Below are 8528 nucleotides of genomic sequence, written 5' to 3'. Positions count from 1 at the left end.
GGATCATGGATAAGGAGTTATCAAGTCTCAAACATAGGTATGAATATTAAGAGTAATATTTATACTGGATTGACCCGCTATGAGAATACTATATAGAATGTTATGCAAAGTGTCATAAGTTATTCTCATGGTGATAATGGTGTATACCACCCTTCGACCTGAAACCACTATGGACCCTAGATGTAGAGTCGAGTGCCTTATTGCTGATCAAACGTTGTCCGTAACTGGATGACCATAAAGACAGTTGATGGGTACTCCACGAAGCATGCTAAGGGACATGAGTGACCTAGATGGAATTTGCCCATCATGCGTAACAGGATAAATGTCTATGGGCCCAATATTGAACTGGACAAGGATGACACGGTCTATGCCTTGTGTTCAATATAGACATAAGGGCAAAAGGGTAATTATACACATAATTATTATCACAGAAGGATTTGTCAGATCATATGACATTTTCGTGTCTTGGGTAGCAGTGGTGTGTTGCTAGATACCGCTCACTGTTTATTATGTTAAATACGTGATTTAATATAATTGCCAATGTCGCGAAAACCTATAGGGTCACACACAAAAGACGGATTGATGAGAGATAGAGTAATTAAGGAATACTGTAATGTACGGTGCCTTTAAGTGAATTATAGAACATCGTAAGGTACGGTGTACTTAAGTAGAATACGAAATATGGTAAGGTACCACGCGCTTAAGTAATTTTGGCATATTATAAGATATGAGCCATATACACTTGAGTGGGCTTTTTAGCTTGCAACCCACACAAGTGGTTCTAAAAATAGAACCCTTGTGTAGAAGCATTGTTACACTTGCAATTTCGTTTCTCTCTCTCTCTCTCTCTCTCTCACTTAAAGCCTTCATTCGTAGCGGCTAGCACTGAGATTGAAGGAATCCGTTCGTGTGGACTGAGTAGAGGCGTTGTCATCGTTCAACGTTCGTGATCGCCACAAGAGGTAACGATTCTATCACTGATCATGCCCATTCGTAAGGATCATTAAAGGAGAAATTTTAAATTCCGCTGCATTTTGGATCGCCCTTCTCCTTCAGTGGTATCAGAGCCACTTACAAAACCATGCATCTGATAGTTGTTTATTTTCTGTATTTTCTGTATTAATACGATTAAAAGACAGAATGAATCAAAGAATAAACGAGTAATTAAATTGAGATCGATCAAGTTATATATATGATATAAGTAATCCTGATGCAAAATACGGTATATATGATATATTGTTTCTGTTTCATTCATTCAAACACTTAATGGTTGTTTTCCTTTGAGCGATCAATGGTCGTTTGCTTCTTGATCCGACATTAGTATGGTGAAGCAATGACGTGTTGATCAATCATACTGAATCAACAATCGAGATGTGTTTGATGGTCTGAAATTGGTGCATTTGGGTTAATGACGGCACAAGGGTTGTGTTGTCAAAGAGTTATGCATTAGGGTTAATGACGGCACAAGGGTTGTGTTGTCAAGGAGTTATGCATTAGGGTTAATGACGACACAAGGGTTGTGTTGTCAAAAAGGTTATGCGATTAGGGTTGTGACTGCGCAAGAATTGTGCTTTAAAGTATCAAGTGTTGATATATACTACGATTACGGTATATATGATATATTGTTTCTATTTCATTCATTCAAACACTTAATGGTTGTTTTCCTTTGAGCGATCAAGGGTCGTTTGCTTCTTGATCCGACATTAGTATGGTGAAGCAATGATGTGTTGATCAATCATACTGAATCAACACCCGTTCCCGCTGACTGAGCAGCGGACCCCCGGCTAACTCTGCGTAGTGTGATCGGTCGCCGAAATTTAATTTGGTTTTAATTAATTAAAAGAATTAAAATTAATAATAATAATAATGTGTTTATTATTATTGTCTTGTGGTGATCGGTTATGGCCTTAGTTTTCCTTTATTTTGTTTTGGGTTTAAAATACGACCTGCGTGTCATGCCTCTCTTTTAATCTCTTAATGTAACCTCTTTTCTCATCTCACTCCCTCGTATGTAAAACGAGTTTCTTTTATGTAATGTAATGTTATGAAGAAAGAGAAGAATTCAATATCAAAGGAGGACAACCTTGAAGATCTTGCTTGGAGAAGCTTAGATCGTTATTAGGTTAACTTAGGTTCTCTCATTGGCTTGGGAGAACAATTGCGCTAGGGGCCATAACTGTTTCATTATGTATGTATGTTGATGTATGTTGATGCCTGTGAGAGACGATTTATATGATAAATAAGCCGGTGAGATCAGAATAATTGCAAATTACCTCAATTTAAATATTGAGTTTATGCTTTCCAAGTTTTAGCACTCATCAAGACTAGTATCGGATAATGTAGGTTTCGCCTACACGAGGTGCATGTTCTATATTAGTAAGGTGCGATGGGATAATTGTAATATCCAATTGTTAAAACAATGGGTCAAACATAACTAAACAAATTATAATAAGATTATATATCTTTAGAAGCAAGAGTTGGAAATGATCCATGTGATGGATTGGAATAAGGAGTTATTCACCCAACTAAAATATTCGAGAGTTGTATTAGATATAATTGGAAAGAGTTCCTACCTAAATAACCTAGTTTTGTGTAATCCGCCTACGCGGACTTAAAACAAAGTGAAATATGGATCTCGACCCACTAGAAAATCTTCCAACGGGATTTTCCGAATCAAATGGTGAGGGTCATTTGTTTTTGAGTAAAATAGTGGGAGCATATTTAATTAAAGGCCTAATTAAATATGTTATTGATACTTATATTTTCATTATTTTCATGTAGATTACCATGACAACAAGCACCTCTAACAACATTTTACGATCAATCCTTGACAAGGAAAAATTGTCTGGGACAAATTTTCTGGATTGGCACCGAAATCTGAGGAACCTGTTCCTGAAGAGGAACCTCCTAGTTCTGCACCTAAGGCAGAAAGAGATGCTTATAAGAAGCATGTCGATGATGCCAATGAAACTGCTTGTCTCATGCTAGCTACCATGAACTCAGAGTTGCAAAAGCAACATGAGAACATGGCAGCGTTCGATATGATCGAACACCTGAAGATGCTCTATCAAGAGCAAGCAAGGCATGAAAGGTTTGAAGTTTCAAAAACCCTTTTTCAAGGCAAGTTAGCTGAGGGAGCCCCTGTAGGTCCCCATGTGCTCAAGATGATTGGGTATGTGGAAAACCTTGAGAGGTTGGGTTTTCCCCTCGGAAAGGAACTTGCGACTGATTTGATCTTGTAATCGTTGCCAGATAGATTCAGTCAATTTATCCTAAATTTCAATATGAATGATATGGACAAATCTCTTCCTGAACTGCTAGCCATGTTAAGAACTGCTGAGCAGAATCTGAAGTCAAAAGGGAAGTCCATTCTGATGATCGAAAATGGAAAGAGACAGAACAAAAGGCCCACCAAGCAGGGTGATAAAGGGAAAGGCAAGGAAGTTGCCAAACCCAAACCCACTGTTGCTGCTTTGAAGCCTAGTGGAGGCATAACAAAAGAAGGCACATGCTTCCATTATGGTAAGACCGGACACTGGAAGAGAAACTGCCCAAAGTACCTGGAAGATAAGAAGAATGGAGTAGAGACTTCAACTTCAGGTATTTTTGTTATTGAAATTAATTTATCTACTTTTGCATCATGGGTATTAGATACTGGATGCGGTTCTCACATTTGTACCAATGTGCAGGGACTAAAAAGGAGTAGAGATTTGGCAAAAGGTGAAGTCGACCTACGAGTTGGCAATGGAGCAAAGGTTGTTGCTTTAGCCGTAGGAACTTATGTATTGACTTTACCTAGTGGTTTAATAATTCAGTTAGAGAACTGTTATTATGTACCTGCAATTAGCAGGAATATTATTTCCGTTTCTTGTTTGGACAAGTTTGGTTTTTCATTTATAATAAAGAACAATTGTTGCTCAATTTATTTGAATGATATATTCTATGCTACTTCACAAATGAACAATGGACTATATGTCCTTGATCTTGAAATGTCTATTTATAACATTAATACTAAAAGGATGAAACCTAATGAGTTAAATCCAACTTACCTTTGGCATTGTCGATTAGGCCACATAAATGAGAAACGCATTTCCAAACTCCATAAAGATGGACTCTTGGACTCTTTTGATTATGAATCATATGAGACATGCAGATCTTGTTTAATTGGAAAGATGACAAAGTCTCCATTCACAGGAAAAGGTGAAAGAGCTAATGATCTTTTGGCCCTCATACATACTGATGTATGTGGACCACTGAACATACCAGCCAGAGGAGGTTTTCAATACTTCATCACATTTACTGATGATTTCAGTAGATATGGTTATGTGTATTTAATGAAACACAAATCAGAGTCCTTTGAAAAGTTCAAGGAATTCAAGAATGAAGTACAAAACCAACTAGGTAAGAATATTAAAACTCTTCGATCAGATCGAGGTGATGAGTATTTAAGCCTAGAGTTTGATGACCATCTGAAAGAGTGTGGGATCCTATCCCAACTTACTCCTCCTGGAACACCCCAATGGAATGGTGTATCTGAGAGAAGAAATCGAACCCTGTTAGACATGGTCCGATCCATGATGAGTCACGCCGATCTTCCAAACTCCTTTTGGGGACATGTACTATTGACAACAGCTTACACACTTAACCGTGTTCCATCCAAAAAGGTTGAGAAGACACCATATGAGATATGGAGTGGTAAGAAACCACACATGTCTTACATGAATATTTGGGGTTGCGAAGTTTATGTGAAACGACAAATTTCAACTAAGCTTAAGCCCAAATCTGACAAATGCTTATTTGTGGGGTATCCTAAAGAAACAAGAGGGTATTACTTCTACAATCCTTCTGAGGGCAAAGTGTTTGTCGCTCGAACTGGAGTTTTCCTAGAAAAGGATTTTATTTCCAAAGGAATCAGTGGGAGGAAAGTAGAGCTTGAAGAAATTCAAGAATCACAAAGCATCAATACACCTATGGAGGAATTAGAGCAGGAAACACAAGTAGTTGTGGAAGAGCAACCTGCTCAAGTAGAACAAGACCAGCGTAGGTCAAGCAGGATACGTCACCAACCTGAGAGATATGGATATCTCACAACTGATCAAGGTGATGTATTACTCATGGATCAAGATGAGCCTGTGACCTACCAAGAGGCCATAACTGGTCCCGAGTCTGAGAAGTGGCTAGAAGCCATGAAATCTGAAATGGATTCCATGTACACAAACCAAGTTTAGACCTTGGTAGAGCCTCCTGTAGGAGTTAACCCTATAGGATGCAAGTGGGTCTTCAAAAAGAAGACTGACATGGATGGTAAGGTACATACCTATAAGGCAAGACTGGTTGCAAAAGGATATAAACAAATTCATGGGGTTGACTATGATGAAACCTTTTCACCAGTTGCAATGCTTAAATCTGTTCGGATTTTACTTGCTATTGTTGCATATCATGATTATGAAATATGGCAGATGGATGTCAAAACTACTTTCCTTAATGGGAATCTTCTTGAGGATGTGTACATGACACAACCTGAAGGATTTGACATACCAGAAGAAGTCCAAAAGATAGGTAAGTTACAAAGATCAATCTATGGATTGAAGCAAGCTTCTAGAAGCTAGAATCTTCATTTTGATGAAACGGTAAAACAATATGGATTCATCAAGAACGAAGATGAGCCTTGTGTCTACAAGAAGGTTAGTGGGAGCATGATCGTTTTCCTGGTATTATATGTAGATGACATATTACTCATTGGAAACGATGTCCCTACCCTGCAACAAGTAAAGTCTTGGTTGGGGAAATGCTTTTCTATGAAGGACCTAGGTGAAGCAGCCTATATATTAGGAATCAGAATCTATAGAGATAGATCACAAAAACTACTTGGCCTAAGTCAGAGTACGTACATAGACAAAGTGCTGAGACGCTTTAATATGCATGATTCCAAGAAAGGATTCATACCTATGCAACATGGCATGTGTCTATCAAAAACACAATCCCCTTCAACTATGGAAGAAAGGGATCACATGAATAAGATTCCATATGCATCTGCAATAGGACCTATCATGTATGCCATGTTATGTACTTGACCAAATGTCTCGTATGCTTTAAGTGTAACGAGTAGGTACCAATCTGATCCTAGTGATGCCCATTGGGTAGCTGTCAAGAATATCCTTAAGTATTTGAGAAGGACTAAGGACTCATTCTTGATATATGGAGGTCAGGAAGAGTTGACTGTAATTGGATACACCGATGCTAGCTTCCAGACAGATAAGGATGACTTTAGATCACAATCTGGTTATGTGTTTTGCTTAAACGGTGGCGCTGTGAGCTGGAAAAGTTCAAAGCAAGATACAATTGCTGATTCTACAACTAAGGCCGAGTATATTGCTGCCTCAAGTTCAGCAAAGGAAGTTGTTTGGGTCAAAAAGTTCATTAGTGAACTTGGCATAGTTCCTAGCATTGTGGATCCCATTGGTCTCTAATGTGATAACAATGGTGCTATCGCACAAGCTAAGGAGCCTAGACCTCACCAACGAACCAAACACATACTTAGGCGTTATCACCTCATTCGAGAGATAATAGATAGAGGAGATGTGAAAATATGCAGAGTACCTACACTTGACAATATTGCTGACCCACTGACAAAGCCTCTTGCGCAGCAGAAGTATGATGGCCATACTAGATCTATGGGCATTAGGGGTATGCCTGATTGGCTCTAGTGCTAGTGGGAGATTGTTGGTGTAAGCCCTAGAGGCCAATACTTTTAGTACTTGTATCGAATTGTTTATTAATAATAAAAGGCTTTTTCTTTATTATGTTTGTTTAATAAAGTCCCTGGAATAGATAGTCCGTTTAATGTATCAAGTGTGACTTAATCATGAGATCACATTAAACATAAGGACACTATTCTTAAAGTATCTGTAGTCGAGCTTTATTGTGAAGTGGGATAACATTAAAGCATGAAGACTATTATGTTTATAGACTGATGATCGCATCTCATGGATCATGGATAAGGAGTTATCAAGTCTCAAACATAGGTATGAATATTAAGAGTAATATTTATACTGGATTGACCCGATATGAGAATACTATATAGAATGTTATGCAAAGTGTCATAATTTATTCTCATGGTGATAATGATGTATACTACCCTTCGACCTGAAACCACTATGGACCCTAGATGTAGAGTCGAGTGCCTTATTGCTGATCAAACATTGTCCGTAACTGGACGACCATAAAGACAGTTGATGGGTACTCCACGAAGCATGCTAAGGGACATGAGTGACCTAGATGGAATTTTCCCATCCTGCGTAACAGGATAAATGTCTATGGGTCCAATATTGAACTAGACAAGGATGACACGACTATGCCTTGTGTTCAATATAGACATAAGGGAAAAAGGGTAATTATACACATAATTATTATCACAGAAAGATTTGCCAGATCACATGACATTTTCGTGTCTTGGGTAGCAGTGATGTGTTGCTAGATACCGCTCACTATTTATTATGTTAAATACGTGATTTAATATAATTGCCAATGTCGCGAAAACCTATAGGGTCAAACACAAAGGACGGATTGATGAGAGATAGAGTAATTAAGGAATAATGTAATGTACGGTGCCCTTAAGTGAATTATAGAACATCGTAAGGTACGGTGTACTTAAGTAGAATACAAAATATGGTAAGGTACCACTCGCTTAAGTGATTTTGGCATATTATAAGATATGGGCCATATACACTTGAGTGGGCTTTTTAGCTTGCAGCCCACACAAGTGGTTCTAAAAATAGAACCCTTGTGTAGAAGCATTATTACACTTGCAATTTCGTTTCTCTCTCTCTCTCTCTCTCTCTCTCTCTCACTCACTCAAAGCCTTCATTCGTAGCAGCTAGCACTGAGATTGAAGGAATCCGTTCGTGTGGACTGAGTAGAAGCGTTGTCATCGTTCAACGTTCGTGAGCGCCACAAGAGGTAACGATTCTATCACTGATCATGCCCATTCGTAAGGATTATTAAAGGAGAAATTTTAAATTCCGTTGCGTTTTGGATCGCCCTTCTCCTTCAAGGATGACCTTCAAATGGAGTGGGAGGCATGCATACATTTTTACACCTTTAAACACTCGTCGAGAGTATATATGGCATGAGGTCATCCATACGCACAACATTCTCTTTCACCAACCTCCAAGTTAAATATCATATGACCTGAACCTAACACGTGCTGCAAGTTTTATAAGGTTAATGGACACCAAACATAAAATGGCTACTTGCTCAAAAAGAAGATATAACACCTCATTCACGAGGGCTACTTAGATAAGTAGATCAGAGGTTCCTCCAACCAGACACGTGGAGGATCGACTCTTAAGGGTGAGATGCCTTAGGAAGCATAATATCCAAGAAGGGATAGGAAATAAGCAAGGGATGCAAGGGCAATCATGTGGACCACACCCTTAATACTATAGCTAGAGGGTTTGTGTGAGGCAAGGACACTAGCTTCATCTGAAGAAGGTCGGAACGTCTGGTTCAAACTCTAGAAGGTTCGT

The sequence above is a fragment of the Lathyrus oleraceus genome, chromosome 2 (assembly GCF_024323335.1).
Source record: "Lathyrus oleraceus cultivar Zhongwan6 chromosome 2, CAAS_Psat_ZW6_1.0, whole genome shotgun sequence".
Classification (NCBI taxonomy): domain Eukaryota; kingdom Viridiplantae; phylum Streptophyta; class Magnoliopsida; order Fabales; family Fabaceae; genus Lathyrus; species Lathyrus oleraceus.
This window is presented reverse-complemented; position numbering follows the sequence as displayed.